This window comes from Patella vulgata, chromosome 4 (assembly GCF_932274485.2).
Source record: "Patella vulgata chromosome 4, xgPatVulg1.2, whole genome shotgun sequence".
Classification (NCBI taxonomy): domain Eukaryota; kingdom Metazoa; phylum Mollusca; class Gastropoda; family Patellidae; genus Patella; species Patella vulgata.
Window position 1 is genome coordinate 28,184,768 of NC_065882.2, and position 13,723 is coordinate 28,198,490.

Genomic DNA, 13,723 nt, shown 5'->3' on the forward strand with positions numbered 1-13,723 from the left:
GAATGGCGTACCCGTACCCGGTACCAATGCCATCGACATCGTGAACGATTTGGTTCGTCGGCGAAAGAATACCCAGGCTCCACTGGGATGGTTTGGCGTGATGCAAAGTCTGAAGGTCACGAACGTACCAGGGGCGGATCTAGGAATTTTGAAAAGGGGGGGGGCGCCGCAAAATGAGGGCACTGACCGCGGAGACGCGGCACGCCGCTGAGGGGGGGGGGGGTCCCCCAAGAAAATTATCCGTCATTTCCTGCATCTGTAGCCATTCCATGAGCTATTTGGCTGATATTTTCGTCTAAGTAAACGTTCGGAAATCGTTAAAAAGGAGCTTTAAAATCGAGCAAAAAAGCCAGTTGAACCCGCGACTCGAAAATTGTCAAGGCTAGCGAGGCATTATGATGGGGGAACAGACGAATAGCCACTTCACTTTTTAAGCCTTGTAACTTGTACTGTCCACACCTGAAACAATGCTACATCAAGTTGCACTAATGCGCGTCGGTGATGGGCATGAGTGTATAGTAGTATACGCCGCCGATTCCACAAGATGCTATCAAAGATGCCTGTCTATAGTCACTCAACAGGATTAAGGCACCGTCAGCTAAACAACAAGAATTCGTTTGAAAGTGGAAGCATTAATTAGACCAGACTGGTGTGTTTGAGTCGATGGTTTGAGTCATTTGGGATCCCTGCAACGGTTTGGGAACCACGTCCACATCCGCGACATCCCACAGTTGGTCACTCTTGGGAAAACGTTTGCCACAAGCGGAAATCGTCTTTTTCTGTCAAGTGATTTTAGTGTACGTCGTGGCGGGCGTTTCCTTGTCCCAATTGGCTTTCAAACCCGACGGATCACAGACCACGTTGTGGACGGCCTTGCTCTCCAGTACCCTTGGTTACCTGTTACCTTCTCCGACCTTGAAAACCAAACACAATGAACAACGACCGACCTTTTTACCTCACGCTCCCTAGTGACAGTTCCATGCCGTGGTATCCCGACAACACCGTGTCCACATATCAAACACACCTGGATCCGCCACTTCTCGTCGATCATCGGGAATGGGAAGTGGGGCTGTCTATGATCACGTTACCTGACCAATGGAACAACATCGATCACCGATAAATACAATCGGCTTACGCGTTCATTCTTGGTCGCCCTCGAGCGAAGAACCCGAAGTGAAGATGTGCAAGGAACATCATAGCATCGATTCCTCGTATTGTTTCAAGGGTGTCAAGGGCAAAGAGGCTAAGGAATCGATCGAAATGGAAACACACATCAAGAGTGACGACTACGAGTCGCTCGGACATATCCTGGATGTCCTGAACACTAGACTGGATGATCTACAAGCATATGGCCAATCAACCCGTCCGCTTAGATCCCCACGAGAAGAAACAGCAGAGCGATTACGAAGGTCGACAGGTGATGCGCCAAGGGGCCGTGCAAAGAGGTTCCTTGGTTTCTTTCAAGAAAGACAACACCAACGATAGAGTGCATCTGAAAATCAATCACGTGCAGGCGCTTTTCTACTTTGACATGTTGCCGAGAATTGATGTTCGTCTGCGTGGACCCATCGTGTCCATGTTGGGATGGACGGGAAACGAAATGATGATTTCCCTGCAGTCCATAGAAATGACCGGCGACGATGGTCAAAGTCTCCTGCCTTACTAAGCCCACCACACCCCAAATCTTCAAATCCAGTACGATCTGTTTTACGTGTACACGGACATTATCGAACCTCAGATTGTGGGCGACATGCAGGCTCCCCTGTTGGAGGTGATTCCCAGTCGACGATTGTATCATCGTCCCGCCAGGATACAATACTTACCACTGAAGTACAGTCGACTAAACTCCATTGGTCTCTATATAAGGAACGGAATGGGAAACGCCGTGCCATTTCTCGACGGTAAGGTGGTGGTTCAACTTCATTTCCGTCGCCGACAATGATTCAAGTGTACAAAAGCGGAGTGCTCAGACAGCGAGGGGCCGGTCGTGGTCTGGTAGTGTACAGAGGGGGAATTATGCGACAACGGGGTGCCGGGCGATGGTCGGGATTATTGAATGCCGTCCAATCGGTGGGAAAGACCCTGTCGTCAGCCGGCAAAGCGGCCGTGAAAAAGAATGTTGACCAAGTGTTACCCAAAGTGGGACAGAGCGTGCTCGATGCCGTCAGCGGTCGGGAAAAATGGAACTGGAAGAAAGTCGCTCAGGACACTCTTCGGCCCACGGTGTCCAACACGATGTCCGACACACTTTAGAACGTGGTCGCCCACCTGGAACATATAAAAGACCCCTCACGATCCCCGTCCACTTCACATCGTCCAAAGAGGAAGAAGAAGACACAGGTCACCTCTCACAAACGACGCAAACTAGATATCTTCCATCATGACTACGCAGGTAATGCGCAACGATTCCTTTCCCTGTTCGCCAGACGAATTGCAGAATTTGTTCAGCGTACCCGACACGCAGACGGCCATACACAAAGTGACAAATATCAGAAAGTATCCGCTGACATCCGACTTGAACCACGACGGACCCATCGAATTTCATATTTCCAATCACACCAACGATTACATCGATGTGGCCAACATGACGCTGCATTTGGCCCTGAAGGTGACCAAGAACGACGGGAGTGACCTGGATGCAGACAGTCAAGTCGCACCCGTTAACAACCTGTTTCATTCGTTGTTCAAAGACGTCAAATTACGCCTGGGAAAAGATGCTAACAGCTTGGTCACCACCTCTCTGCTGAACTATCCCTACCGGGCTTACTTGGAGAATTTGTTGAGTTTCGGTAAGGGAACCAAGAACGATCACCTGTCGAAACAAGTCTTGTGGGAAAAAGACACCGCCAATCAGTTCGATTCCACGAGATCCGTCGCCACAACCGTGGACGGTGTACGACAGGCGCCGAATAACAAAGGATTGGAACAACGTCAGAAAGTCATCGCTGCCAGTCGCGCCTTTGAACTGCAGTCACGTCTACACTTGGACGTCGGTATCTGCTTGACGGTGTGGACGTGCGGTTGAAATTGGAAAACAGTCCCAGAAATTTTTTCTGATGTACGGCGAAGGCAACGATGCAGAAGACTACAAAGTCGAGTTCACCAAAGCCTATCTGGATATCCCGTTCGTCACACTGGCTTCCAGTACCCGGACACGCATCGAACAGCAACTTCTATCGTCCAATGTCAAGTATCCCGTGAATCGCGTGGTGGTCCGGGACATAGTCATTCCCGACAATCGTACCCATCACATCCTAGGTAATCTGTTCGACAAGGAAATCCTGCCGAAGAGACTGATCGTGGGGATGGTGCGCAACACGGCCTACGACGGAAGAAAAAACAGAAATCCGTTCCATTTCGAACACAATCAATTGGAAAACATCAAACTGACCAAGCACGTCGAAATCGTGAGCGAATACGACGTGAACTTTCCCCAGCGACAAGCCATCGCACCCTACCTGGATTTGATGAAAAGGGTGGCCGTCTTAAACACCTGGACCTCCCTTTCCACGACTATATCAATGGGTACACCCTGTATTGTTTTGATTTGACCAACGACCACGGAGCCGACGGTCACTACTTTCATCCGAAAGAGACAAGTGAATACGACAATGTCTTGGAAATCGACCGCTACCGACAAGTCATCACCGATTGGTGAGGCTCTCTCCAACCGACAACTGACACGAGCTTTAAAAAAGCATCCCCCCTCTAGCGTTTTCGGGGGCGTGTGGGCTCGTAATCACCTGGATATACTGCACCCGACCTCGTACCCCAAAGCCTATCGTGTTTGTGTGCGAAGGGCCAAATCACGTCACCTTCTTTGATTCCTATGGTTGCCCCCCTGATATCGATGGAGAAGCCTTTCGACGGTTCGTTCAAGATCAACAACTCGACTATCAACCCAGATGGATTCAAGGATTCGGCAGTGTCGTGTACGGACATTATTGCTTGTATTTTCTGTGTCATCGATTTCACGTTCCTTCCCCATACTCCCTTTCCGTTTTCGGTCGCATGTATCGTGTAAACGATATACTCGTCGAACAATGGGCCAGGGATCATGTTCCCAACTTGCAAGAGGAACAGAAGAAGGGACAGCGATGTCGATGCTTTTTTGCTCTGTAAATTATGTTTTGTTTAAAATTTCTCTTTTTTAAGTTTTCGTTTGATTTCTTTTGTACTTGTTTAATAAAATGCTTTGTCGACAACATATCACGTGTCTGTTTTTCTGGTGACGTCATGTTTTTTGTGACGTCATGCTATTCTGATTGGTAAAAAATGGTATCGTCCCAACACATTAGACTCGTCCCGTTCCGAGCCATAAATAGGAGTGTCGAAGCCAGAGATGTCACAAGCAAAATGGATCGAAAAGATAAACTCTTTTGCACAACTAGTGGGGGGTATTACCCTATGTTTAGGGGTAATCGGCCGGATGCCGATTATCTTGTCTGCTACTGGTGTGGAGTAGATGTTTCCAACACCTATCATAGGAGGTGTAAGCATCTTCTGAAATGCCAGAAACGGCCAAGGTATTCGGCGGAGCGACCGAAGTGTTCCTGTTAAGGAACCCTTACATTGAGGACAACGGCCCTTTTCAGGGCCAACATAATCAATGCAAAAAGAGTTGTTTCCCCTCCCTCTCCCCTTCTTCTGCTCTCTCTCTCTTTCTACTTCTTCTTCTTCTGCTCTCTCTCTCTTTCTTCTTCTGCTCTCTCTCTCTCTCTCTCTCTCGTGCGCGATACACGGGACCTCCAGGTTAGCGAGCCAACGTCTTACTCACTGAGCCACCGTGGCTTCTTATATTGGGGGAGGCGCGGTGGTTGGCGGGTGGGGATCCAGTGTACACGGGACTCAAATTAAAGTGTAAGACCCGTAATAAATTTAGAATAAACTATATCGAAATACTATTAGACAGGGATAATACAAACTATGAACTAATGATATCATGAACAACACATACAATATTTTCATTAGTTGATTTGTCAGATCTGTTGTCTCCTTATAGTAAGTCACGAATATCTTGTTTATCACATGATATCAAGTAGTATTTATTATTATCTTTCCACATTTTTCGACTAACCTCAAAACCTATACTATAAAACCATTATTGTTTTAATATATATACAGTATGTTATTAAATATAACCGATTATAAAACTATTATTGTTTTAATATATACGGTATGTTATTAAATATAACTGATTATAAAACTGGTTAAGTTTTAATAGATATAATGAGTTATATGTGTTTCATGTAATTATTCTGTAAATACTATGTAGATATCATATGTAAATAAACTATTCAAAAATAAAAAAAAACTGTGCTTATTATTTTCTAATGTACCAGTACATATATATATATATATACTCTTAAAAAAAAGTAGGGGATATTGAAATGCAAATACCTATGCAGGTTGTGATATGATAAATAGTCATGGACTCTTGACATGCTTTGAGAGTATGTTCACAGATGAAGAACTTATCGCTCCAACCGTACAACTGAGCTGCACATGCGACACGCAATGGCGCCATACACGTGGGAGGGGTTCATTGTCAAATTTGACACTTCAAGGAAGGGTTGATGAAAACTGCCGCGTGCTGGTTTATCCATCCATGTTTGCTTTCCTATCGGTTCTTGCATAATATTTACTGTTTAGCGTATCTTTGCTTTAGTGTGTTACGTTTAATTTGATCGGGAGACGTGTTCGTCGACGTCAACGTCAACGGACAACACTGCAAGAATTGGCTGTGGCACTGCAATAGTGAGTGGGTCAGATTGCCCCTAATGGTGATTGGACGGTTGATTAGAAACGCACCACGGCGAATTGCTGAAAGTCTGAGAATTGGTGGAGCAATTACTTATTATTAAAACAAAAATCAAAAACGTCCATTTTCACTTTTGACGGCGTATCTCTTTGCGAGTGAAATGGGGTCGTCAGATTGGCCTGTTATCAACATACCCTGGTTACCTCTAATAAAAACAGCAGTGCATTTCCGCAGTTTTGTACTGTTTCTGAATATCCCCTACTTTTTTGAAGAGTATATATTATATATAACTGTTTGATTGTTATAATCAATCTGCAATATTATTTTCGAATCTTTTCAAATTTATTATTTTCCTCTGTTTCGAAGAGCATTTACATAGTTTAAGCTTATGCTTGTTTGTGTATCGGGAGACATTATATTGTCCATGTCAGTGTAAAACGACTTAAAACCACTAGTTTAAATCACATTCCAAGTTCTAAAAGTTTTCTTTTTATATTGAGCATTTTATGGGGAATTAATAATAATACGAACTAAAGGTGCTGTAAATATGAAAGTGTTCTACACGTTCCGATAGCACTGAAGTAAATCTACAACTTGACGTTCGCATACCCTACTGTATCTATCAGCATCATCGGACTATTTTAAATCGCTAACCATACACTCCGTTTTGTATATAGAACCTTTTGTTTTTATCTAAATTACGATCTGTCCGAGATAACTTTTCGATTAACTGCATCATTGAGAAGATGAATTTTTCTTTAAAATATAAACCTATTATTCATGCCTTTAATATTTTTGTAAATAAATTTCTTACAGACGGAAGATGAAGTTATATAAGTTCCGACTTGTTTTCAGATCCCAAAATAACACGTTGTGTCTTATCTCTGTTTATGTATTTTATTGAATAAATAGAAGTAAATAGAGACTAAAATTGTATACTGGGGACTGTAAGTACACACAAGAGTTATGTTCCTTTCTTACGGCTACCGACAAAGCATACATACAGATTTTGAAAAAAAAGCCAAAATTTTAAAACTTTTTGAAATTGAACGGTAAACAATCAAAAACGATATGAGATTATTTGGGAGTTTTAAAAAGAGAAGATTTGGGTATATACACGAGTAATGTTCCATACGACAACCAAACAAGCATGAATTGTAAGATTTTAACACAAGAAGACTGTGATTTTAAAGTAATTATGACATATTTAGCTAAAGGAATGGTAGTATATTAAAAAACGATATACATGATTGTGATGTGGAAATAATGGTGGTTTTGGGTAGATTTGTGTATTACACGAGCTATGTCCCTTGGTTACGACTTCCGAACTTGCTTGGAAATCGCATTTTGAGGGGCTTTTTGACACTAAAAAGCTGCGATTTTAAATTAAAAATGACAATTCAGCATAAAGAACGGTATATTATCAAATATCAATATAAATTATTGTGATATGAGTTTAAATAGTGGTGGATTTGGGTATATCGTGCTACGCCTAAATCAGGGAGATTTCGATTTGAGAGTTTTTACGCACGAGCGTAGATTTGAAACGTGTTTCAAAGTGCTTTGGTTCTAAACTATGGTGCTAAAACCACCTAAAGATAAATTTTAAACGTCTCTATTATTAATTAGAACAGGTTTCGCTTTAGTTTTTATATGCCCACATTTTCATGTGGACGTATATTGTCGTCGCCCCTGTCCGTCCGTCTACAATTGTTTGTGGACACTCTACAGGTCACAATATTTATCCGATTTCTACGAAACTTGAAATAGGTTTATCTCCCTTAGATCTTGGTTCCTTTCGATATTGGCATGTATGGACTAAGACTAGTAATTATTTACCCTTATTTCATGATGGACTAATGTAGTGCGAGTTATAAATAGACAATTTTTCTCTTAATTTTTTTCCCCTCTACCTGCATTTTTGGGTTGACTTTTTGGTCTAGAATTGGAGAAAAGGGATCAAATTTGCAATTTCATAGCCGTTTTGGGTAATACTAATGATATTAGAGCGGAGGGATAGGGGGTGTAAAGTGTCTTTCTGCAGAGCAATCATTGTGTCGGAAGTGAGATTTTCACCCCAGTCAACTTCAAATCCGCGTAGCAAAAAATCAAAACGGTCAACCCCCTACAAAATTATGATGAGGAGATTGCCAAATGTGGTCCCCATTGTGCCTATAAAGATTGGAACCAACGGAATGTTGAGCAAAAAGCTACAGCCTGTGATGTTACAGCCATTTAACATTGAAATCAATGGACATATAATTGCTATATGTCCTGATATGACGACAGGCTTGGGATGTACATATTTTCTCAGCGGCTTATTTCCTGAAGTTTTGAATGGAAAGTGTCAGAAATGGTAAGAATACTGCTTTTTTACTGCCCAGCAGTAAGTTTTTTGACTATTTGCCATTTGGTATTAAAATAGCCATGATTGGGGGTATCCGTTGGCTGAGTGTGAATTTTGGGGTGTAAATGTTAACATTTCGTTCACAATGATGTCAAAACATGTTAGGTCTAAATATTAAGGCCAACTCAACTGCAGATTTGGTCTAAAGTCACGAGATGTAAACAGGGCTGACTCTAACAATGAAATGTTAACATGTACACTCCAAACTTCACACCTGTTTGACTTTTGACCAAACATGCAGTTGGCCTTAATATGGTGTCTACCTTTGAGATTGGCTTAGACTTATGTGACACTCAAGGTTTGGTTTACTTTTTTACTGACTGTTAACTGATTTTTTTTTGGGAGGGCCAGTGACGGGATGTTCGCTTGAAATAAAGAGGTTTATTTCTATTTCCAGTTGAAACCATTTTTTTTTCTTTCTTATTTTCTCACTGTTTTTTTTTATTCCAGGCGATTTCTACATTAAATTCTTTGACACCATAGAAACCGATTTAACAGAAGTAATAAAGAACATCTGTTTACAGGGTGAATTATCACACTCAATGAGAACTGGTATAATAACAATTAATTATAAGAATAAAGGCAACCACCGATTACTTAAGAACATTGTCTACGATATCACCTTAGGTGGAAGTGGACGTAAAACCCCAGAAACGAACGAACGACTTAAGAACTATAGACCGATAAGCCTGTTATGTGTCGACTATAAAATCATCACAAAAATTTTAAGCACAAGAATCAATACAGTTATAATCAAATTAATCTCTAATACACAGACTCGTGACGGACCAAATAAAGGCATTTTTGATAACCTATATTCAATAGATACAATCCTACATTATATAAATACAAATGAGTCCAGTGAATATATACTATCATTTGACCAAGAAAAATCCCTGGATCGCATTGAACACAACTATATTAAGAATCTACTAAAACATATAAATTTCCCAAATTACATCCTAAACTGGGTTACAATGTTGTTTAAAAACTTGATTAGTAAAGTCCAAGTAAATGGATCCTTTACCCCAAATATTAAAATTAACCGATCGATTCGTCAAGGATGTCCATTATCCATGATCCTTTATTCCTTATGTATCAACCCCCTTGCCTCATACATAAACAGAAACATCCTCATAAAAGGCATCAGAATCCCCAACTACCCATCAGAGATTAACCTTTTTCAACACGCAGATGACTGTTCTGCAATAATATCTAGACTATCTTCATACAGCACTCTTCTCGAGTTAAATCATGATAAAGCTGAAATCCTTTCTGTTGGTAAGCCATCCCACTACGGTTACCCTGGAAATATAAATATTAAAACGGATTTATTAAATTACTAGGCATTTGGTTTGGCACAAATAAAATGGGGAAAAAAACTGGCTACCCCTTGTACAAATAATCAAATCAACCATCCAGACATGGGAAAATCACTCGCTATCATATAAAGAAAAAATATGTACCTTAAACACCTACATACTCAGTAATTACTAAAAACATAAATAAAATAATCTACAATTTCATCTGGAAAAATAAAAGTGAAACAATTAATCGAAACACCTTGAACCTAGACCGTAAAAATGGTGGCCTTAAAGTACCAAACATTCGACTAAAAATCCAGGCAATGCAACAACAAGGACAACATAAGTCCCTGAGTTGCCTGGGTTGGCCTATACATACAGTATACTGGCTAGAATTTACTACAAGGGATACTGTGCCAAGATATGCGTCCAATAATTATACCCATTTAGAAAAAATCCCCCAATCCTATATAGATGTAAAAGAAACTCACAATAGCCTCAAATCATCCATCAAATATCCATGCAATACAAAACTTAAAGACAAATACTGTTCTTTGATTGACATATTACACACAGAACCAAAAATAAACAAACAATTACCTCATATTGACTTCTCTAAAGTCTGGACAACTCTCTATCAATGTCCCTCCTTGTCTGAAAAAGAAAAGGATTTCATGTCACAACCATTAATAATGCCGTCCTAACAAAAGATATTACGCTATAGAGAAATAGATTTATTAACAGCTATAAATGCCACTATTGCAACCGAGCAACTGAATCTTACCATCACCTATTTCTGAATTGCCCCAAATTACAATTCTATAAATATTTCATTACCACACACATAAACAACATTCATTTCACCAAAGAGTTCAAAATCAACAACACCATCCATCTACACAATGTAAAATCTAAATACCTTCATGATATATACCTATACCTGTTAGACTCTAACCGGACACACCCTCTATTCTCCAATATTTCAAAAGATCTTATATAGCAATTCTATACAAAAAGAAAACAAAAATAATGTTTACTCTCTAAAGCTTCAGTCTTCACTGCTTTATTACTCTCCATAAGGCAAGTTTTCGTCATGTTTGAAGTTTTATTTTTCACTTTCTCCCCTAATATGAAAATATTTACTGTGCTACTATCACTATAAGTTGCTGCAACCATAGGCATCTTCTTATACTATTTCACTTTCGTATATTAGCACTGCAACTAATGTTTCATACACAAATTTATATATCCCACATCTCAGACACTAACTGCAATGTGTATCTGTCCAAAACACCCCTACCTAAAACCTTTTACAGACACAGCTAATGCATATACCATTTTAATGTTCTCATTATGTATGACGCTATAATTTTACTATAACTCAACTTATAGGAAACTCCCCATAAATATGTTTTTATCTATATTCAAATACAGCTAATCCCCATACTATATAATTAGTTAAACATACATTATGAAAGAGCTAAATATGCCTATTGCAAGTCTTTATTGAGGCTTCAGATGTTATATAAATTATTAATTAGACCTTTATTTACACGACAAGCTTAAAATCAACCCTGTAGACCCACGGATGGCTTGGATACAGTTTGGATTTAAAATGCCTCGTCCATTTAAAATTAAATCAATAAATGGCGGGCCAAGCTAACGTTCACCGTTACTCGCTGATGTCACAACCGGAAACTGGTGATGAAAAGCCTGCCAAGCGAGGCTTCTATAGCCATTGAGTATGTTACTTGATAATCGAGAATATGTGGGTGGAGTTATTGTTTGTCAATCAAACGATCGCCAATTCTCATAGACGGTGAAGATACACGTGATGCCTATTTTTAGTCCAAACTTCTAACAGTGATAATTCCATTCAGAACAAAGTAATTTGACTGAAATTTTCAACATTTTCTTTTTTTATCATCTATTTTTGAATTATTATAGAAAGAATGGCCAACTCTTTATAAAACTCTTAACTAATGTATCTTATTTAAGTGTTAAGAGTTTATATATTTTATCCGTTTTGCTTACAAGTTGAATAATATTTAATACTATGAAATGAACCCGACCCTAACTTATTATAACCGAGGGATTTGGAAGTAACCAAATGCCAAACAAGTGGTACGATTACGAGTCCACCGCGCTCAACCAACGGACGTATTCCCTTCCCTTGCTACAGAGAGAGAGAGAGAGAGAAATGGGGTTTAACGTCCACTCGACACAAACTAGGTAATTTCGGGACTAACATATGGTTTAATTCTATTTACATAATTCGCTTGCGCGTAGGGGTCTTTAGCAGTGGGAGGAAACCGGAGGCCCCGGAGAAAACCTACGAGGTTGGACAGGCGACCCTACTCCTTGCCACGTACAACCGAGGATTCGAAACCACGCCAGTCGACTCAATGACAGACTTTGTGATACAGCGCGCGCACGCTAACCATTCAGCCATCCACCCCCCTCCCTTGCTACAAGTTCAAGCCCTGGGCAATGAGACCAAGAATATGGAAATAAAATTTAAGCATTATTTAGTCCCAAAGTAATTAAGTGAGAGTGTGTACACTTTGTGTAGAGTTTTATCACATCAATAATTTGATTGGTCGGGACATTGGAACACAATAACTGTCCTTCTAATTGAGGTAGAATTTTCAAACTTGGTGTGGGCGTTCATTAGGTGAATGCCTTGATGAAGTTCGATGATAAACATTGTTTGCTTACGGTAAGCAGAGATAAGCAATCTGATTTGTTGATGCTTTGGAACACAATAATGAAACTCCGAGTATGGATTCATTATATCATTAAGTTCCATGATGAGAATTTTCTGCTTAGGCTTTGGAGCGATAAGCAATTTAATTGGTCAAGACTTTGGAACATAACAACTCTGCTTTTAATTGAGGTAGAATGTTAAAACTTGATGTAGATGTTCATTAGGTGAATGTCTCGTCTGAGATGCTTTGGGACAAGATAACTTTGATTCTATCTGATAGAGAGTGATGTATAGTTGATAAAAATAAATGTGCTATTTATTAATATGTGTCATCTATTTATTTTTGGATTGCGGCGGGGACATCAGCCTCACTGTTGGCCTGTTTTACAAAAATACCATATCAATCAAAGCAGGAATGTGGACGTGTATTTCAGCGGTACTGGATTCAAACGGAAGGGGGACCGGATACCCTGACGGTGACTAGAGCCTCAGCAGACCGAGGACGGGCCGTGGCCCCATGCCAGGCAGGTGGTTTATAGTTTATAATTCGGCATTTTTTTTCAAAACAAGTGGTTGCCATGCAAGATACGCTCACATTCTGCCATGAGCTAAACAAAAGTGATTTTTCGTACAATCAGGGGCCATAATCCAGAAAGTTAGGGTCGGATAAGCGCAAATATTGAAAATAAGCCAGATCTTTGGGATATAAACAATTATTTTAAGTTTCATCAAAATCGGAAGATATTTTGCCAGGCAACGAAACATACGCCCACAGCAGCTAAGTCGTCCAGGCAGTCAAAAAGTGTTGTCGCATATTTTTTTATCTTTTGTTTGTCAGTAATGAGAACATTTACAACACATGAAAATCTGATTATGAGTAATAACCCATGAAGTAATTATCAGAAAACATTATAATTTGTTTCGATTCTTTGTCTCATGACCTTAAACAATTTCTATTAACTTAGCTTCTAGAGCGTCCACAAGATTTTCCAAAGTGACCAAGTGCCTTAATTCTGGCTGTAATTATCGGAAATCGTTAAAAATGAATAGGATTCTTTGTCTCAAGACCTGTGTATAAGTAAAACATTAGAATTTGTTTCGATTGTTTGCCTCATGACATTAAACAATTTCTATTAACTTAGCCTCTAGACCTGCCACAAGATTTTTAAAAGTGATCAAGGGACTTAACTCTGGCAGTAATTATCGGAAACCGTTAACCAGCGGCTGCCAGGCAGGATACGCCCACATTTTGCAAGAGATGGATAGCGAAAAAGCTAAAAATAAAGTGATTTTTCGTAAAATCAAGGGCCATAATTCAGGAAGTTACGATCCGATAGGCAAGAATACCGACAAAAACCAAAATCTTTTGGTTACTAAGACATATTTCAAGTTTCATCAAAATCGGATCAACATTGTGACTTCTAGAGGGTACACAACCATATATTTACACCATTTGCGTACGAGTGGGTGTCAATTTTGTCCGGCAGTTTTGGTCCGATTTTCACGAAATTCTAACTCAGCCGTCATTAGGGTGTAACGGTGAA

At 40.0% G+C, this 13,723-nt stretch overlaps 1 long non-coding RNA gene across 1 annotated transcript; it reads right to left on the reverse strand.

Annotated features, from left to right (window-relative positions):
* Window positions 1-8,805: 8,805 nt before the first annotated feature.
* Window positions 8,806-13,112, reverse strand: LOC130012425 (uncharacterized). Its single transcript, XR_008787838.1, has 3 exons — window positions 10,407-13,112; window positions 10,073-10,126; window positions 8,806-9,473 (listed from the first exon to the last, which is right to left on the reverse strand). It is a non-coding gene; the product is annotated as an uncharacterized LOC130012425 (long non-coding RNA).
* Window positions 13,113-13,723: the final 611 nt, after the last annotated feature.